A 19,170-nucleotide genomic window follows, 5' to 3' on the forward strand; every position below is an offset into this window, starting at 1 on the left:
TGAGAGAACATTCTTTCTTCCCCTCCTCCCCTCTTCTTTCCCTTTTAAACTGATCGTATGAATAACACTGGCAACCAGGAACTAAGTTTTACATAATACGAATGGGTTAAATTTTATATTATGAATATGAAGAACTACTATGTAACTGGGTTGGGAAGAAAGTTTGTAAGAGATTTTGGCCACAACTGTCTGAACTCTATCAGTATCCTATTTTTAAAAATGGGGTTATTTTGGTTTTAGAACACAGGATGTATCCATCTTCTTAGATAACTTCTTCCTAAAACTATAATTTTTAAGGTGACAGAAGTTTTTCCCTCTTATAAAACTTAATTGGCAAGATCAAAGGCTATAAGAGTGTAATAGCTCCCTTCACGTCGACCAGATATATTTGCAATTCTGTATTTAAAGCATAAAACCAAAGCCAAAAACAGACCCAAATGTTTTTAGGAAATTTGTCTTATTTTTTCTGTAAGACACAAAGGTTTATGTTACCCTCAATGCTGTCCTACAGCACTGTTTAAAAATAAGCATCTTATTATCAAATTAAATGAAAGACATGTAGAAAACTGAGCAAGCATTTACTCTTGTGAGCTGAGGTGTCTGCAAAGCTTGTGTGGGAAATTTTGTATGAAATGAAGGAAAGCAATTGGCACCATTTAAATCCAGTATTCATTAAATTTTACCATTTTTATACAAAGGAAACTTTTTTGGTATGTACTGATTTCCTAATCTGGAATGCCAGCTAAAATATTTTCATTTAGATATGTTATTTTTAGTAGTGAAGGGCCTTCGAATTGGGGACTCAGCACATAGAATTTAGAGTCTACATAAAGTCAAGATACTGAGAGTCAGCACTATTAAACATAAACCTCAATACTGCCCTATTTCAGTTGCAATTTTTAATAACAATTCAGTGTTATTTGTCCCCTTTGCATTTCTATGGCAACTATTTCTGTGGAAGTTATGTGTTTGGCTAAAATTCTCCAGTAGAATAGAAAAGCATCATTTGTAATTTTTATCTGAAGGCTGTATTGTAGTGGTGAGAAATTGAGAAAGATCTTGCCTTATATGCATAAAATTTTTAAAAAGCTCTGTACCTTACACACATACATGTGTGCACACACATATTTACATGTCCAATTTTATGGACATTAACCACCATCTCATTACTCACATTCTTTTAAAGCAGGGTAGCAGATCATAGATAATTTCCTCTTAAAAATTAGTTGAGAGAAAACAATTTAAAAAGAAAGAAGAAACACCTAGCCCCATCCCGAAAAATCTGTTATTTTTAAGTTGCACATGTGGATTCTTGTAAAAGATACATAGAAAAATGTATCTATCGTGTACCAATTACACAATGTGTAACAGAGTAACTTGATTATGTTCTACATTTTAAGAGATACTACTTTGTAATGCACACTGCCACATAGAAAAGTTAAAGAAAACAAAAAATGCTTATGAGGGAAAACCCCCCAAAATCTAAGTTTATTTTTGTTTTTAAATTTATTCTACAGCAACTTTAAAACATTTTGTTTGATTGTTCTCATCAATAATAATTCTATCAATTAATTCAGAAGATCCAAAGCCTTCTGCTTATGAAGTTGAGTATCTGAAGAAGTGTAGATTTCTGGTCAATATTTTTCAGAATCTATTATATGCTGTAAGAAAAGTGCCACTGCTTCTGAATCTCAGGACTGTAACACATTTACAGAGACAAACTCACACATTGATTTTAGGCCATATTTTCTGAAATTATAAAATAATAAGCATGTTTATATACAGATGAAAAAATGCTAAAACTTTGGTTTTTAAAATTAGAATCGTGGCTGTCTTTCATGGTCATTAGTTATAGACACTAAAGTCAAATTGAACAAATATTTAGTAATTTTACAACACTGGTTTTATTCGTTTATTGAACAAACATTAGTTATTTACTTTGTGGCAAGGTGGTATGCCATACCCCTGGGTGCATAACAATGGCTTAGCCACTCAACACTTTCTGAAACTTCAGGACCGATTCTCACTGTCACTGTGAAAGATAACCATTTGGTGCACAAACTGAGTAAAACAACAACACAAAAATCAAACAAAACAAAACTCTATATCAGTGAGTTACAAAAACTACTATTTAACTAGGTTGGGACCAAAGGTTGGAAGAACTCTTGGCCACAATTATCTGAAAAGAACCCAAAATGTCAAGCTGACCTCTTAATGGTGACTGGCTGGATATCAAGGTTCAGTGGTTTGTTCCTGATGTTCATTCAAACATTTGGACATTTGTCCAATATTCAGCTGGAACCTTTTCTCCTGATGTGGTTTAGAAAAGTATAAAGTTTGACTTGCTACAGAACATTTATGATTCTGTTTTTATCACATGGAACAAATAAAAACAGTCCATATTTTAAACGTATTCCCTTAAGTTCATATGGGGTTAAAGTAGCATGAGGCTATAGTTATATAGGAGCCATCATTGATAGCAAGAACGCTGCACTGTGAATTCAGAACTGGAGAGACAGAAAATAAACAATATTGTGACAGTCTGTGATGGACTTTGTGAAAGAAAGAAATGACTTTCTTAAATGGTAGTGTCTAGGGCTGGAGCAAAGGTAGGGAAGAGGCGGAGCAGGACCTCCGTGAGGGGGTAATATATAAACTGAGATCTGCAGGATGAGGGGTTATGGGAAGAGCCAGAAAGAGGATCTTCTAGGTAAAGAGAAGAGAAAGTGTAGCAATACAAAGTGAAAGCAAAGCCAAGCGTGGTGGCTCACCCCTGTAATCCCAGCACTCTGGGAGGCTGAGGCAGGAGGATCCCTTGAGCTCAGGATTTCAAGACCAGCCTGAGCAAGAGCGAGACCCCATCTCTATTAATAGTGGAAAAATTAGTCAGGCGCGGTGGCACATGCCTGTAGTCCCAGCTACTCAGGAGGCTGAGGCAGGAGGATCGCTTAAGCCCGGGAGTTTGAGGTTGCTGTGAGCTAGGCTGACGCCATGGCACTCTAGCTGGGGCGACAGAGCAAAACTCTGTCTCAGAAAAAAAGAAGTGAAAACATGAAAGCAACATGTTGGTTGGGAAGAGAAAGGAGGATAGCTTAAACTCCCCTAGAAAGGATCTTTCGGACGTAAATTTTTCCCTCTCATGGAGGGTACTCTGCTATCAAAAAGGGTAGGCTGGGAGAGGCTATAGTAACCAACCATCCTCAACCCCAAATGCTCTGAACAACTGGGTTTATTTCTCACTCACTCTACATCTCCGCCATAGGTTGGCAGGGGCTCTCTGCACACCTCCTCCTCTCTCCAGGACCCATGATGACTGAGCAGCCACGATGTGGAGCTCAGTGATTTTGGTGACAGAGCAAAAAGAAAAACCATGGCAAACTGTGAATGGGCTCTTAAAGGTTCCACAGACGTCACTTCCACTTGCACTTCATTGGCCAAAGCAGTGACTTCTCTCAAGGCAGCAAAGCAGTGTCACCCTCTAGCGTGCCTTCAAGAGGGGTCAAACTGGAAATGCAGATGAGCGGCAGTAATGTCTCCCAGTGGAAGTCGTGACCAACCTGGAACCGCATGTCCATTTGTGCGTGTGCGCGCGTATGTGTTGGCATATGTGCATCTCCAGGGAGAAGGTCCATTGCTTTCATTGGATTTTCAAGGAATCCGTGACATAACCACGATTAAAAACTACCGGACCAGTTGAAAACTGTCATGTCAACAGATAATTGCTACACAAGGCAATTTGCAGCATGAGTGAGAGGCTGAAATGATTAAAGAATGGTGTTTCTGTGTGTGTGTGTGTGTGTGTGTGTGTGTGTGTGTGTGTGCGCGCGCGCATAGTGATTAGGAAAAAGCTGATTAAATGCGTAGATCAAAAGGTAGAAGCCAAAGTACGGAGAGCAGTGCAGGAAAGACACTAAGCATGAGGGAAATGAGTATGCAATGAGGCACCTGGAGGCGCAGGGCAGGCCCAGGGCTCTGTAGAAGTGCTCACTTTGGGGATTAGAAGAGAGAACTCTGCTCTGACTTAAGAGACATGGAGGGAGAAGGCAGGTGTCCTTGTGGGTCAGTCTGCCAACAGAGGGGATGGAGAGCAGCTCTGTGCTGTGTGTGACATAGTAACAAGGTCATCTGCTTGGAATGAGGGGATTGTAGAGCATGTTGATAGTCGGCAACAGCTGCAAGGGAAATCTGAAACAGAGCTGGCCAGGGACAAATAAAAAGACTGCCAGGAGCCTGGAGGCCCCGCTGATGTTGGTGGACATGGATTTGTCGGAGCGCCAGTATACGGAGTTATGTGGGGTTTTTTGTTTTGTTTGTTTGTTTGTTTGTTTGCTTTTCTGCCCATGCTGAGCTGCTTGGAAGAAGGAGCTGAGAAAGTTAAGGATTGGACTGATCTGGCACTGGGGACTGGCAGGGCAGGTACAGCAACATGTTTTGCTGGTAATTTGAAGTTCAAGAGTCTCCGAACTGGCAAAAAGAACTAATGTTGCCTTTAATTTCAAAAGTTGCTCAATAATGGTGAAAAGAAGCTATATAGCTGCGAACTGTACGATCCTTCATGTGTTGACATCCTTGCTCCCTACACAGCGTGAGGAGGTGCTCTGTGGCTGGCGTGTGCTCGGGCGCAGGCTTTGGACATTGGTAGAAAAGGTGAGTGGTGGCGGGCAGGTGAGACGTACTTTTTATTATCGTGGGGACACAGTATGGCTGGGAACGTGGCAAGATGGTGGCAACATGCCATGGGAAAGCACGCTCACACGGGTTCACACAGGAGATGACACCTTTGGTACATACGTGTGCTGACACCCGCCTCCCCCGAAGCCCGGCTAACGGGAAGTGGGCAGGAGAAAACACTGCGCGGTCCCCCGAGTTTTTCAGACAAGTGGTCTGAAAAACCACTAAGAAACCTGTTGCCTACACGAATGCAATTTCCCTTACATTCCACTCCCTGGGTAACAGGGTTTGTGGGCAGCACACAGGCCCACAGGGAGGTCCCTTCGGGCCAAAGGCCACGCAACAGAGGGGGAACAACACAGTATGGCCAGACTAGACCAGCAGCTCCTAACACTAGGAGGTCCGACGCAGGACTACGAGACGCCGCCACCACTGTTACAGCCCACTACCTATGGCGTGGCCTGCACCCCGCCGTTAGCTTCCGGGCAGAGGAGACGCCCTCCTGGTGGTGAGGTGCACACACAGCACTCAGTGCGTGCGACTGCGCACGTGCCCCTTGGGCCGCAGCATGAAGGTCCAGGGCCGTGCGGGTTTGCAAAACCACTTTCCTAATCTGGGCAGCTTCACCCACCAGGTGGGTCAAGGCCTACCTGGGTCAAGGCCTCTGCTAGGACATTCCCCTTTATTTCTACATTAATGGCTCCACGCCAGGGGGAAGATAGCTGCCAGGTGGAATCACCAGGAGCCCGTCTCCCCAGCATCCCAGTTATGTGGTTTCTTGGTGACAGTGGGGAGGTCCTTCCCTGGGACATATGGCCATCCCCACGGGCACCTCAAGGGCAGCTTCCATGGAACGAGCAGGAAGATGAAGCCTCCATACCAGGCAGTGCCCAACTAGCCATCCTTGAGTTTTCACATAGGTGACCAGACAGTAAGGCCCTTACACATGGCTCCATTATCAGTGCAGACACGCAAAGGGGGCGATTTGTGCATGATCGTGGCACACAATTCAGGCCGCTGGCTGCTCTGTCCCTGCCCCATTTCAAACCAAGTTTCATTATGATCCAACTGGACAGCCACTGCCACCCACTGGGCTGAGGAGCCACGACTGGATCTATTGGTACACCAGGCCTCTGCTGGAGGGACGCCTCATCCTGCAAGACATGGGCTCTCCCGGGTGTCATCATGTCTGAGGGTCAGCATCAGACACATTCAGCAGGACCCAGTACCGTCTGCGCCTCCACAGTCAAAGGGCTGGGGCTGAACTCTGATCGTTGCCCCAGGTAGAGGGGCAACCTCCACCCACCTCGCCAGAGTGGGTGTCTGGGCCCCCTGACCGTGGGTGGGCTGGCTATCTATGACCTCGCCCACCTGCTGCGGGGTACCTGGTGCGCACCAGCAGCTCAGACTGCCCAGCTGTGGCTTCACAGGCCCGAGGGGCGGCATGCACCGCGGCCAGCTGCCTCTCCACCGGGGACAGCACTCCTGGGCCCTTCCAAGTCTGGGACCGAGGCGCAACAGGGGCCTGGCTTACGCTGGCTTTGCCACAGACGCCGGCCCGTCCTGCTCGAGTCCACTGTCACAGTGCGATCAAAGGGCGGTGCGAGGTCCACCGCTTGCAGTGTCCAGCCTGTGCCACAGCCCTCTCGGCTGCCAGGAAGAGGCCTCTGCCTCTGCCAGCCCCACTGTGCCCCCTTTTTACATGGCGAATGCAATGGCCGTGTGGGGAACGAATAGACGCCCAAATCCCCAAAGCCCCACAAACACTTGTCACTGTTTCACCTTAGCGGGTTGGGGGAGGCTTGAATCTTATCTATAACCACCTCGGGGATTGCTTTTGTCTTACCCGACCAGACAACAGCCAAGAATTTGACCCACAGCTAGGTCCGTGGAACTTGGAGTCATGCACAGCCCAACCCCACTGTTCCAACAAGGTTTAAAGACTGGCAGTGGCTTCTTCTAGATGGTTCCGGGTAGCTCTCAGGCGTCATCCCTTACTGTGTGGGTGGCAGCCAGGAGCCATTCAAGCCACGGTGACCACTTGTCTGTAGCCTCCGCCTCAGAGCGGACGTGCAGTCACGGGTGCCATTGCGCCACCTCCCTTGGGGAGCACAGGGCGCTGCCCGCCCCTCGCCCATAGGCCCAGCAACCAGGCAGGCTGGGTTTCCCCAGGACGCTGTCTGTGGCTCCCCCGGCTCCAGCAGCTATGTGGGGTGTGGGCAGAGAGAGACATGCTCCGCCATTACTCTAGGGCAGGCGTCCTGAAACTGCGGCCCGCGGGCCACATGCGGGTGCTTTTGCCCATTTGTCTTTTTACTTCAAAATAAGATATGTGCAGTGTGCATAGGAATTTATTCATAGTTTTTTAAAAACTATAGTCCGGCCCTCCAACAGTTTGAGGGACAGTGAACTGGCCCCCTGTTTAAAAAGTTTGAGGAGCCCTGCTCTGGGGCGCAGTCACGGCCGGCTCGCCGGTCCTCTGCTGTGGGGCCGCCGGGCTCTGGGCGGAGAGAGGGGAGGCCTGGCCCTCAGCCTCCTGCACGCTCAGTTTCCTCAGCGCCCAAGGTCGGACCGCGTGTCAACTCCTTCTCCCACTCCTGCACCTGGGCTTCCAGGGCTTCCTCTGTCTCTCCTACCTGCCTCCCCTGGGCTTCCTGCCGCGGGTGTCCTCAGGCCGCCCCAGGGCTGCGAGGAGGAGCCGCACCGCCCAGCTGCTCTCCCCAGGCGGCGGCTCCTCCAAGGCCCTCAAGCCTTTTCCAGAGCGGCGCGTCCCACCTGCGCCCCCTCCCTCGTCAGAGGGGCCACGACACGAGGACCGCTGCCACTGGCTGCCACAAGCCCATAGGAGGCCACATGTCCTCCCCTGCTGGGGTGGAGGGGACACTTAGCTCAGCTGTATCCTGCCAGACTACGCAACCCTGAGGAGGGAGCTCTGTGGCTGGCGTGTGCTCCCGCGCCGGATTCGGAAATTGGGAGAAAAGGTGAGCGGCGCGGGCAGGTGAGACGTGCTCTCTATCGTCAGGGGGTACCACAGCGGCGGAGTATGGCTGGGAACATGGCAGCGCTTATGTGTGGCTCTGAGCAATGGTGGCGACACGTCATGGGAAAGCACGCTCACACGGGTTCACACAGCAGATGACACCTTTGGTGCGTACGTGTGCTGACTCACGCCTCCCCCAAAGGCCAGCTAACCAGGGGGGCTGGGCTGGAAAAAAACACTCTGGCAGTCGTCTCAGTTTGGCCTAAGAGACCTGTGGCCTATACAAATGCATTCCCCTTGCAACAAGTTGTCTTTGTTTGGAGCTCATAACCCTCATGACCAATGTAACTATGTTTAAAGGTACGTAACACTTATTTCTTATGGCTTAAGTAAAGTTGACAATGCTTCAGCCATGTGAGAGTGTCTGTGTCCCTAATACTTCCTTACTCCTCTAGTAAAAACTGGCAGAAGAAAGGTAAGAGAAAAAAATAAAAGCTCTAAAAGTATAATTACACACTCAGAAACAAAATTGCTTAGCTGAGCATCTATTAATTAGTATGTCATAAATTTTGCTGCTGTGGCTAATGCTGAGACATTGTATTTAGAAGAGCCATTAAATGAAAACAAAAGAAAAACATATGGAGTAGCTTAGCTCCAATGTAGACCTCAGGCTGAAATAGCATTGTATTACATTTCTCTTTTCCCAGTGGCCTGCTAAATCCCCGAATTCCCTGTATTTCTGTGAGGTTACATCACAAGCATTTGATAAAAATAGCGGTGCTCTTCAGAGAGGCTTCATTTGCATACTGGAAGCAAACACAGCCTGGTGGAGACTCTGGCCTCCTGAATGGTGCTCCCTGACCTCTGCCATTGGATCTTCCATCCCTTCCGACGGAGGCTTTGTCTTTTCAGTATCTATTGATGACTGACAGGTGAGGTGGGTGAGCCAAGTGTGATCATTTGGAATTGCATTTGGCGCTGAAATTAATGTGACTTTTTACATCCTTCCTCAACACAAAGGAGTTAGCAAGAGGCAAGTGTGTCTGAATTCTAAAAAGGAGATTGTTGCTGCAAATGGCTTTTCCCCAGAAGACCCTCTCTCAGAATTTCGGTTGTTGTTAACTAGCAGGTTTTATCTCCAGGAACTAAGATCATTTTCTTGTCACTTGTAGCCTGCCAACTTGTAGACTGTCTTCAGCTGAGGCAGTGCTGCCAGGACGAATAGCTGGAGAAGCTCCCCGACTCTATTTATTCTAGAGTCTGGTAATTTGAGGGGAAATTAAAGCTGCCAGTTTTCCGTCACACCTTCAAGCTCTCAGCGCCGGTTCTCTCATCAGATGCAAAAACATACTCTGCAGAGAGCTGTGCAAACACATGGAAGAGCCAAGAGAAGGAGGAGGCTGATGTCTCCTGAAGGGCCACACAGCACGTCCAGGCACGCTGGGCACCTGAGCATGCTACCGAGTCTCACCCCAGGTCTTCCTGCTCTACCCCGGGACGGGGAGGCATGCAGCTGCTGAGTCATGAAGTAAACACTGAGCAGGTGTCCGGTTATCTTGGGGGCAAGGACAATAGATATTTAAATGCTCACATGTGGACCTGCAACATGCCACCCCAGTGGCCTGGATACTCTGAGCACAGAGGGCAGAGCTCTGCTCAGCCCATTTTTGCTTACCTGGGTCCAAGCCCCGTGCCTGGCACGTGACCAGAAACCCAATCAATGCTTAACCAGTTCGGTCCGGCGCTCACCGCCCGCAGCCGGCGCGCAGGCCGCTCGGGGACTGCTGCGCACTGCCGGCCAGTCCGTCTTGCTCTCGTGCGACGAGGAAAGCTTTAAAGCACTGAAAGCTTGTTTTGCTTTACAGGCAGCTTTACTGGAATGTAAATCAGAATAGGTAACATATACATATATGTTTTCATTATGTTATCTTCAAATGTCCACAACTGTATTTTGATAAATGAAAGACTGGAAAAGTCATATCACGGCTGTCGGCTACAGTCTCTGTGTGCGTTCATCTGTGACTGTCGACTACAGTCCATGCTCGTACCGAAGTGGTTAATACATTGTGTGAATTCAGATCCTTTGAAAACATTGTCAGATAATCTCATTTCTCAACTCAAGATGCTGCAATAACTTCTTATCTCACCTGGAGTAAAAGCCAGAGACCCAGCAGATCTCTGGGTCTCCGCATTCGCTCCTCTCCCCCTCCGCCCTCACCCCCACACACCCTCCCTGTCTTCGGGAGGCAGCTCCCTTTCAATTGGCCATTCCTTATGCCTGGCCTTTTCCACTACACAGCTCCTTCATTTCCTTTAAGACTTTGTTCTGATGTCACTTTTCACTGATCATGTTCCTGCTGCGACCTCTTCCCGCTCCTCTGCCAACCCAATCCCGCTCAGCCTGCCCCAGCGTCTCCGTAACACTTACCGCTTTCCGACTCACCGTAAAATTTACTATCTATCATGTCAATGTTCTGTTGTCTGTTCCCACCCCCCCCCCAGGATGAAAGCCCGCAAGGGTGAAGATTTTGGTCTCTTTTCTTCACTGCTAGTGCTAGTGTTGTAGCCAGGGTCGGACGATTGAGGGAAAAAGATGAATAAACCTGAATTAGTGACAAAGCTGAGGTGGGTGAGTCTGAGAGTGGAAAAGATGCACTTTTACACCAGGTGTAAAGGTTAAGAGAACCATCAGAGGTGGTACCTTTCTAGAGGCAAACGCTCATGTTCGTATTCAAAGGCCCTTGCAGTTCAGGATGAACTTGGCCAACTCCCAGAGTGAAAACAACAGACGTCCAACCTACTGACTGCCAGACTCTCTTGGGAAGAATGTACCGCTCAACCCCTGGTGAATCCAGACAAGGAGCACGTGTGTGGATTGGACTATCTCAAAGTGGACCTGAGGCTCCCCCTGCTTTAGGGATGCTTGTTAAGTCCTGTGTTCCAGCTGCCCAGCCCTGGCCAGTAGACAGAATGATTGCTAAGGCTGAGGTTTCCAGGTGAATTGAATGCATGCTAACATTTGAGAATTACTAGGACAGAGAAAATCTACAGAAAATGATGAGACTATAGTAGAACAAGATTTCCCCTGCTACAGTATAATTGTTCCACAGGATGTTGGCAGTTAAAAAAAAGTGTTCCTTGAATTAATAAATTAGGGTAACACTGAGTTAAATGGATTTTTTTTTAGTAACAGAACTCCTAAGAACCTTAAATAAACTGATGTTGTTGTGAATTCCCAGGAGGAGGATGTAGTATGTAGCAGCCCAGATTTATTCCATTATGGGTGTTTCTTTTCAAGCACCTTTTTTTTTTTTATTTCGGCATATTATGGGGGTACAGATTTTAAGGTTTCAATAAATGCCCATTTCCCCCCCTCCCCCCAAAAGTCTGAGTCTCCATCATGACCATCCCCCAGATGGTGCACATCTCACTCATTATATATGTATATACCCTCCCCCCTCCCCCCTCCCCTCTCCCCCCTCCCACCTGCCCAATGCCCTATTACTGTAGTACCTATGTGACCACTTAGGTGCTGTTCAGTTAATACCAATTTGCTGGTGAGTATATGTGGTGCTTGTTTTTCCATTCTTGGGAAACTTCACTTAATAGTATGGGTTGCAGCTCTAACCAGGAAAATATAAGATGTGCTATATCACCATTATTTCCTAGAACTGAATAGTACTCCATGGTATACATATACCACATTTTATTAATCCATTCTTGGATTGATGGACACTTGGGCTGTTTCCACAGCCTTGCAATTATGAATTGTGCTGCTATAAACATTCGAGTGCAGGTGTCTTTTTTGTAGAGTGTCATTGGATCATTTGGGTAGATGCCCAGCAATGGGATTGCTGGATCAAATGGTAGAATCACTTGTATCACTTTAAGATATCTCCATATTGCTTTCCACAGAGGTTGAACTAGTTTGCACTCCCACCAGCAGTGTAGGAGTGTTCCTCTCTCTCTGCATCCACGCCAGCATTTATTGTTTGGAGATTTTTTGATAAAGGCCATTCTCACTGGGGTTAAGTGATATCTCATTGTGGTTTTGATTTGCATTTCCCTGATGATTAGAGATGTTGAGGATTTTTTCATATGTTTGTTGGCCATTCTTCTGTCTTCTTTAGAAAAATTTCTGTTCAAGTCCTTTGCCCACTTTTTAATGGGGTTATTTGATTATTTCTTCCTGATTTTCGTGAGTTCTAAGTATATTCTAGTTATCAGTCCCTTATCGGATGCATAGGATGCAAAAATTTTCTCCCATTCTGTAGGTTGTCTGTTTACTTTCATGACTATTTCTTTGGCTGTGCAGAAGCTTTGTAGTTTCATCATGTCCCATTTATTTGTTTTTGTTGCTGCTTTGATTGCCTTTGGGGACTTCTTCATAAACTCTTTGCCCAGGCCAATGTCTAGGAGAGTGTTTCCAACATTTTCCTCTAGAATTCTAATAGTTTCATACCTTAGGTTTAAGTCTATTATCCAGCGTGAGTTGGTTTTTGTGAGAGGTGAAAGGTGTGGGTCCTGCTTTAGCCTTCTACAGGTGGCTATCCAGTTTTCCCAGCACCATTTATTGAAGAGGGATTCTTTTCCCCAGCGTATGTTTTTGTCTGCTTTGTCAAAGATTAGATGGCTATGAGGATGGTTTTATATCAGGATTCTCACATCTGTTCCACTGGTCCATATTCCTATTTTTGTGACACTACCATATTGATTTAATTACTACAGCTTTGTAGTATAGTTTGATATCTGGCATATTAATGCCTCCCATTTTGTTTTTGATGCCTAGAATTACTCTCGATATTCGGGGTCTTCTTTGGTTCCATACAAAGTGTAAAATTATTTTTTCTATATCTGTGAAGAATGCTGATGGGATTTTAATAGGTATTGCATTGAATCTGTAGATCAGTTTGGGTAGTATAGACATTTTGATGATATTGAGTCTGCCAATCCATGAGCATGGTATGGATTTCCATCTGCTTACATCCTCTGCTATTTCCTTCCTCAGTGTTTCATAGTTCTCCCTTTAGAGGTCTTTTACCTCCTTGGTTAAGTATATTCCTAGGTACTTTAATTTCTTTGTTGCTATTGTGAAGGGAATTGAGTCTTTGATTTGGTTCTCAATTTGATTGTTGTTGGCGTATATGAATGCCTCTGATTTCTGTGTATTGATTTTGTATCCTGAGACTTTACTAAATTCATTGATCAGTTCCAGGAGTTTCTTGGTTGAATCTTTGGGGTTTTCTAGATACAATATCATATCATCAGCAAACAGTGAAAGTTTGATCTCTTCTGCCCCTATTTGGATACCTTTGATTCCATTTTCCTGTCTGATTGCTGTAGCCAAGACTTCCAGCACTATGTTGAACAGAAGTGGAGATAGTGGGCAGCCTTGTCTGGTTCCAGTTTTAAGTGGGAATGCTTTCAATTTTTCCCCATTCAGTATGATGTTGGCTATGGGTCTGTCATATATGGCTTGTATCATTTTTAGGTATGTCCCTTCTATGCCTATTTTCTTAAGTGTTCGTATCATGAAAGGGTGTTGAATTTTGTCCAAAGCTTTTGCTGCATCTATTGAAAAAATCATGTGGTCTTTGTTTTTGCTTCTGTTTATGTGGTGAATTGCATTTATAGATTTATGTATGTTGAACCATCCCTGCATCCCTGGGATGAAGCCCACTTGGTTGTGGTGGATTATTTTTTTGATAAGTGTCTGGATTTGGTTAGCTAAGATTTTGTTGAAAATTTTTGCATCTGTATTCATTAGGGATATTGGTCTGTAGTTTTCTTTTTTTGTTGCATCCTTTCCTGGTTTTGGTATCAGAGTAATATTCACTTCATAAAAGGTGTTGGGAGGTTTCTGGTCTTCTCGATGTTGTGGAATAGTTTCTGCAAGATAGGTACTAGTTCTTCTTTGTAAGTGTGGTAAAATTCGGGTGTGAAGCCATCTGGACTGGGACTTTTCTTTTTAGGGAGATTTTTAATTGCTGTTTCTATTTCAGCTGTTGAGATTGGTCTGTTCAGGGAATCTATTTCTTCCTGGTTGAGCCTAGGGAGGCTGTGTGTTTCTAGAAATTTGTCCATTTCCTCAACATTTTCCAGTTTGTGTGCATAAAGATTTTTGTAGTATTCATAAATTGTATCTTGTATCTCTTTGGGATCAGTTGTGATATCTCCTTTTTTATTCCTGATGGAGCTTATTAGAGATTTCTCTTTTCTGCTTTTCATTAGCTTAGCCAATGGTGTGTCAATTTTGTTTATTTTTTCAAAGGACCAACTTTTTGTTTTATTAATCTCCTGAATAGCTTCCCTGTTTTCAATTTCGTTTAGTTCTGATTTGATCTTGTTGATTTCACTTCTTCTGCTGGGTTTGGGGTTGGTCTGTTCTTCTTTTTCCAGCTCTTTGAGTCATTTCATTAGATTGTCTATTTGCGATCTTCTTGTCTTTTGGTTATAGGCATTTATGGAGATAAACTTTCCCCTCAGAACTGCTTTAGCTGTGTCCCAGAGGGTTTGATAACTTGTCTCTCCATTGTCGTTTTCTTCATAAAATTTTTTAATTTCCATCTTGGTTTCTTCATTTATGAAGTAATCATTTAGTAGGAGGTTGTTTAATTTCCACGTTTTTGTGTAGAAATGTGTGTTTCTGTTAGGGTTGATTTCTACTTTTATTCCACTGTGATCTGAGAAGGTACATGGTATGATTTCTATTTTTTTAAATTTCTTGAGGTTTACTTTGTGTCCTAGGATATGGTCAATCTTAGAGAATGTCCTGTGAGCTGATGAGAAGAATGTATATTCAGTGGATTTTGGGTAGAATGTTCTGTAAATGTCAGTCAGACCCAATTGTTCTAGAGTTTTGTTTAAGTCCATTATTTCCTTATTAATTTTCTGTTTGGTGGATCTGTCTCGTGCCGTCAGTGGGGTGTTGAAATCTCCGGTGATTATGGAGTTGCTATTAATCCATTTGCTTAGCTCCAGTAAGGTTTGCTTTATGAAACTGGGTGCACCTAAGTTGGGTGCATATATATTTAAAATTGTTATCTCTTCTTGTTGAACTGTGCCCTTCACAATTATATAATGACCCTCTTTGTCTTTCACTACTTTTGTTGGTTTAAAAACTAAACTGTCTGAAATTAGAACTGCCACACCAGCCTTCTTTTGGCTTCTATTTGCTTGGAATATTGATCTCCACCCTTTTATTTTTAGTCTATATGCATCCATGCAGGTTAGATGTGTTTCCTGAAGACAGCATATATTTGGCCTGTATTTTCTTATCCATTCAGCCAGCCTATGTCTCTTGAGTGGAGAGTTTAAGCCATTCACATTTATTGAGAGAACTGATAGGTAAGGTAGATTACTGTTCATTCTGTTGGGTTGGATGTTGTTGCTATGATTTCTGTCTTGAGCCATTGTAATATCTGGCCTTTAATATCTTTGGGTTTTGGTTGTTTTTATATTCGTGGGTTATTATTATGATGTTCCGTGCGTATCGCTGTCTTAAGTACTTCTTGTAAGGCTGGTCTTGTCTTGGTGAATTCTCTGAGCCTTTGCTTGTCTGAAAATGTTTATATTTCTCCTTCATATACGAAGCTTAGTTTTGCAGGGAATAATATTCTAGGCTGGGCATTGTTTTGTTTCAAAAGAGTGAGAATGGGGCCCCAATCTCTCCTTGCTTGTAAAGTCTCTTTAGAGAAGTCTGGTGTTATTCGAATTGGCTTTCCCTTGTATGTTACTTGCTTCTTTTGTCTTACAGCTCTTAGAAGGGCCTCTTTAGTTGATACTTTGGTCAGTCTGATGACTGCATGTCATGACATCTTCCTGTTTGCATTGAATCTCCCAGGGGTCCTCTGAGCTTCTTGAACTTGTATATCAAGATTTTGAGCAAGGCCTGGGAAATTTTCCTCTATTATATCTTCAAACAGCTTGTCCAACCCTTGAGCGTTGTCTTCTTCCCCTTCTTGTAACCCTATGACCCTCACATTAGGTTTCTTCACATAATCCCACAGCTCTTGTAGGCTTTGCTCTTTTCTCTTGTTTCTCTGCTCTATTTCTGTGACTGATTTATTTAATTGGAGGGTGTTATATTCAAGCTCTGAGATTCTTTCTTCTGTTTGATCTACCCTGTTCTTGAGACTTTCCACTGTATTTTGTAGTTCCTTGAATTGATTCTTCATTTCCAGGAGTTTGGTTACACTTTTCTTCATTGTGTCTATTTCTTTTTCCATATCCTGGAGGCTTTTTATGGTTTCTTTGTGTTGGTTATTGAGTTGTTGTTGCAGCTGGGTGAGTGCTCTTATGATCCACAGATGAAATTCCTCTTCTGTCATTTTGGTTGCCTTATTTTGGTTGGTGTCCGTTTCTAGGGGGCTGGTGCTTCTCTTTGGGGGTGTGTTTTCTGTTTGGTTCTTCATATTTCCTGAGTTCTTTCGCTGATTTCTTCCCATGTCGATCAGTTGTTGTTTCTTTCCTTTAGGTTTTTGCTTGGGTATTCACACACCTTGTTTAGTTTCTGAGGCGTTAGGTGGTGTCTGTGGGTGAGATTGGACCACTCCCTGTATAATGAGTCAGTGGGTGCCATGGAAAGGCTGTGCAAGATGCCATCCCTGTCAGTAGGTGGCGTTTGCTTGGAGGAACAGCCTATGCTGTTGATTTTGTGTCCTGTTATCAGCTCTTGTTCTGGGCAGAGCTGGGTTGGGTAAGCCTGCCCTCAGGCAGTTAGCAGGGGTCAAAGTTCTGTTCTCTGCTTCCAGGAAAAGCTGTCAGGGCGGGGCTGGAATGGTCCCGCTCAGCCAGAAAGTCTGGGTGTGGGGGTGGGGCTGTCTGAGACCTGCAGTCTGGAGTGGGCCTCGCTTCTTTCCACCCTCCCAACTCCGCAGCTACTCCTGGGCCTCTGCCAGCAGGCCAGACCACAAGCCATCAGGCCTCCCTGGACTGATGCCGGCGGGGAGGTTCCCTGCACAGGAACCCCACCTGGGCTGGGCGCATGGCTTCCTTCTGGGAGGAGGGTTGCCCTCTAGGATGCTGATCTGCCCCTGGAGGCACACACCTCAGTAGGCTGTTCACGTATAACCCTTCTGTGTCCCGGGCAATGCTAGCCCTCGGTGCAGGGGATCTGGTCTGCAGGTCCAACCTCTGGGTCCCAGAGTTCAAACTGTATCCCCACCAGGGAGAGGATTTCCGGTCCCAATTCATCCACAGGGAGTCCAAGCTGGGTCTATGTCTCTCAGCCTCTGAGTCGGCACCGTTCTCCTGAGAACACCGTGCCAGCAGCACCTGGGAGGGCTGGTGGGTAGGGAGCTCACAGTCTGAGTTCCCCTGAGTCAGCTGTAGGGTCCCAAAAGGGAAGGTCCCGTTCCCTGGAGGTGCCCCCGGCTGGTGGCTGTATTGTCTCTCTGGGCAGCCTCGGGTAGGGTCGGCAGAGGGGAGGAGGAGGCAATATGGTGCCTACCGCGCGGCTTGTGTCTGTGCACACAGAGGTGCCCGGAGGAAGTTGGGAACCTGGTGCCACGTCTGATACAGGCTCACCGCTGGCTGGCGGCGGCCGTCTCTGGGCTTGTGTCCGCAGGTCTCTCTACCAGCTGTGGAGCCCACCAGCAGTCCCAAATGCAGGGGAGGGGAAACAGCAAATCCACCTACCCTTGCCGCTGGTCTCCGGGCTACTCCAGTTGTCTCAGCCTTCAGTTCTCCTCCGCAGCCTCTTCCCGTGGAGTCTCCCGGGGTCTCAGGTACCCCTCCTTCCGGCTCTCGTCCGCTGTATGCTCGTCTTCTTGCTTCTTTTTTCTAATTTCTGCTAGAATCTGTTTTTTTCTGCAGAGACACTCTGTCTGGTGGTGTTTCTCGTCTGCCATCTTGCTCCACCCCTCAAGCACCTTTTATTAACTTTTGAGGAAGAGGTGAGTTTTTTCTTTAAAGAAAAAGTGTAGGCATTTCCGTCATAAATAATATCTAATAATCGTTCCTCATTCTAACTCTCTGTTGTTCTTTATAATTCTATTTGCTCTGTCACACACACGCACACACACACATACACATACACACACACAGAAAGAATATGAGGTGCATGTGAGTCTGGAGAGATGACACAAAGTAGCCTATGGGCAGTGCACCTACTAGAGTAATCTCACCTGTGAAAGTGGAATTTGGTAGATGGGGGAGATTTCTGTCCTCTGTGTGAAGCAGTATTCATTAGCAGATGCACATATATAAATATCTCTCTGGGTATAAGCACACGTGGGGCCTGGTTCTCCTGTATTGAGTACACGAATCTGTTCTTTCTGTCGCTTGGCCCCTGGAACCGAGATAGCTATGTACTCGGAATAAACAGCTTTCTCCCTTTCTGAAAGTTTACAAAGCCCACACATTACCTCCTTCCGTGTAATGGAAGCATGCACACACGGGCGATTGCTGTCTACAGATGGAGTGAACCGAGTGGGAGGTAATGAGAAGTGACTGTAACGCCACCTTTAGGGCCCTGTTTCTCCTGCCACAATATTACACTGTGACCCTAGAGAAACAGAGATGACCGTAGCATTCTCCCCTTCTCTAATGGCCTTAAAATCAGGCCTTGCTTACCAAGGAGAGCTGAACTGTAGCATGATTCATTTGACAGTCCAGAAGATGTCCAAGGAAATATACGCCCATATTCCGGGAGGCGGCTCTACATACACAATCTTACGCTGTTTCCTGGGTGCAAACTTGGCATCTTGCCGTCAGGTGGAGAGGGTCCTTCCTGCGTTCCCCTGGCGTGTGCTTGTGGGCTGAGAGCTGTTCTTTCTTTTACAGCAAGATCGCATAGGGAGGGGCTGGTGGGCGCCGCGTCTCTGGTAGAAGAATGCATGTTGAAGCTTGAAGAGAAAAATGCTCTTTTACATGATGATGATGATAAATGCAGTGACAGCAGTTTTGAGGTGCTCTGTGTCACCCCTCTTATTTCTGAGTTTTGTTTCAGGAAGAGCAACCATTTCCACTGACCGACGCTTTTGGCGAGGGGGAGAGGGCAGGGTGGAGGGAGAGGCAGAGGTTGCCTGCTGAGCCAACTTTCAGAGAGGGGAGCATGTATTAATAGAAAGTGCAAAAAGGTGGAAGACTTTTAAAATTCCTTTCATTGTCCTCATTTTGCTCTCAGGGCTGAGGCGTGCCCACGCTCTGGAGGAAGCCTGCCGGCCGCGCTCACTGGTGAGCGGGGACACGCTGGCTGCCGTGTTTCTTGGCAGAAAGAGAATAGCAGCCCAGGCCGGCTGGCGGCAAAGCTGTTTTCCACTCTCTGCGCCTCTGCCGGCGGGAAGCCCCCAGGTGGCATTAGGGGGAATTAGCGTGTAAATGACGGAGCTGCTAATTTCTTACCACTTCATGAGCTGACAGTTCCATGACGAGGGCACGGATGCCTGTCAGAAGCAGAGTCCACTCGTGTCGTGTTGACACGCTTGTGGCTCTTTGGTTGCCCCCTCAGTGTGTGTGCTAGTTTATTCTCTGACCCTGTGACTAGCAATTACTTCCTCAGCTCTTTGTTATTACTT

This window comes from Microcebus murinus, chromosome 27, assembly GCF_040939455.1.
Source record: "Microcebus murinus isolate Inina chromosome 27, M.murinus_Inina_mat1.0, whole genome shotgun sequence".
Taxonomy (NCBI): domain Eukaryota; kingdom Metazoa; phylum Chordata; class Mammalia; order Primates; family Cheirogaleidae; genus Microcebus; species Microcebus murinus.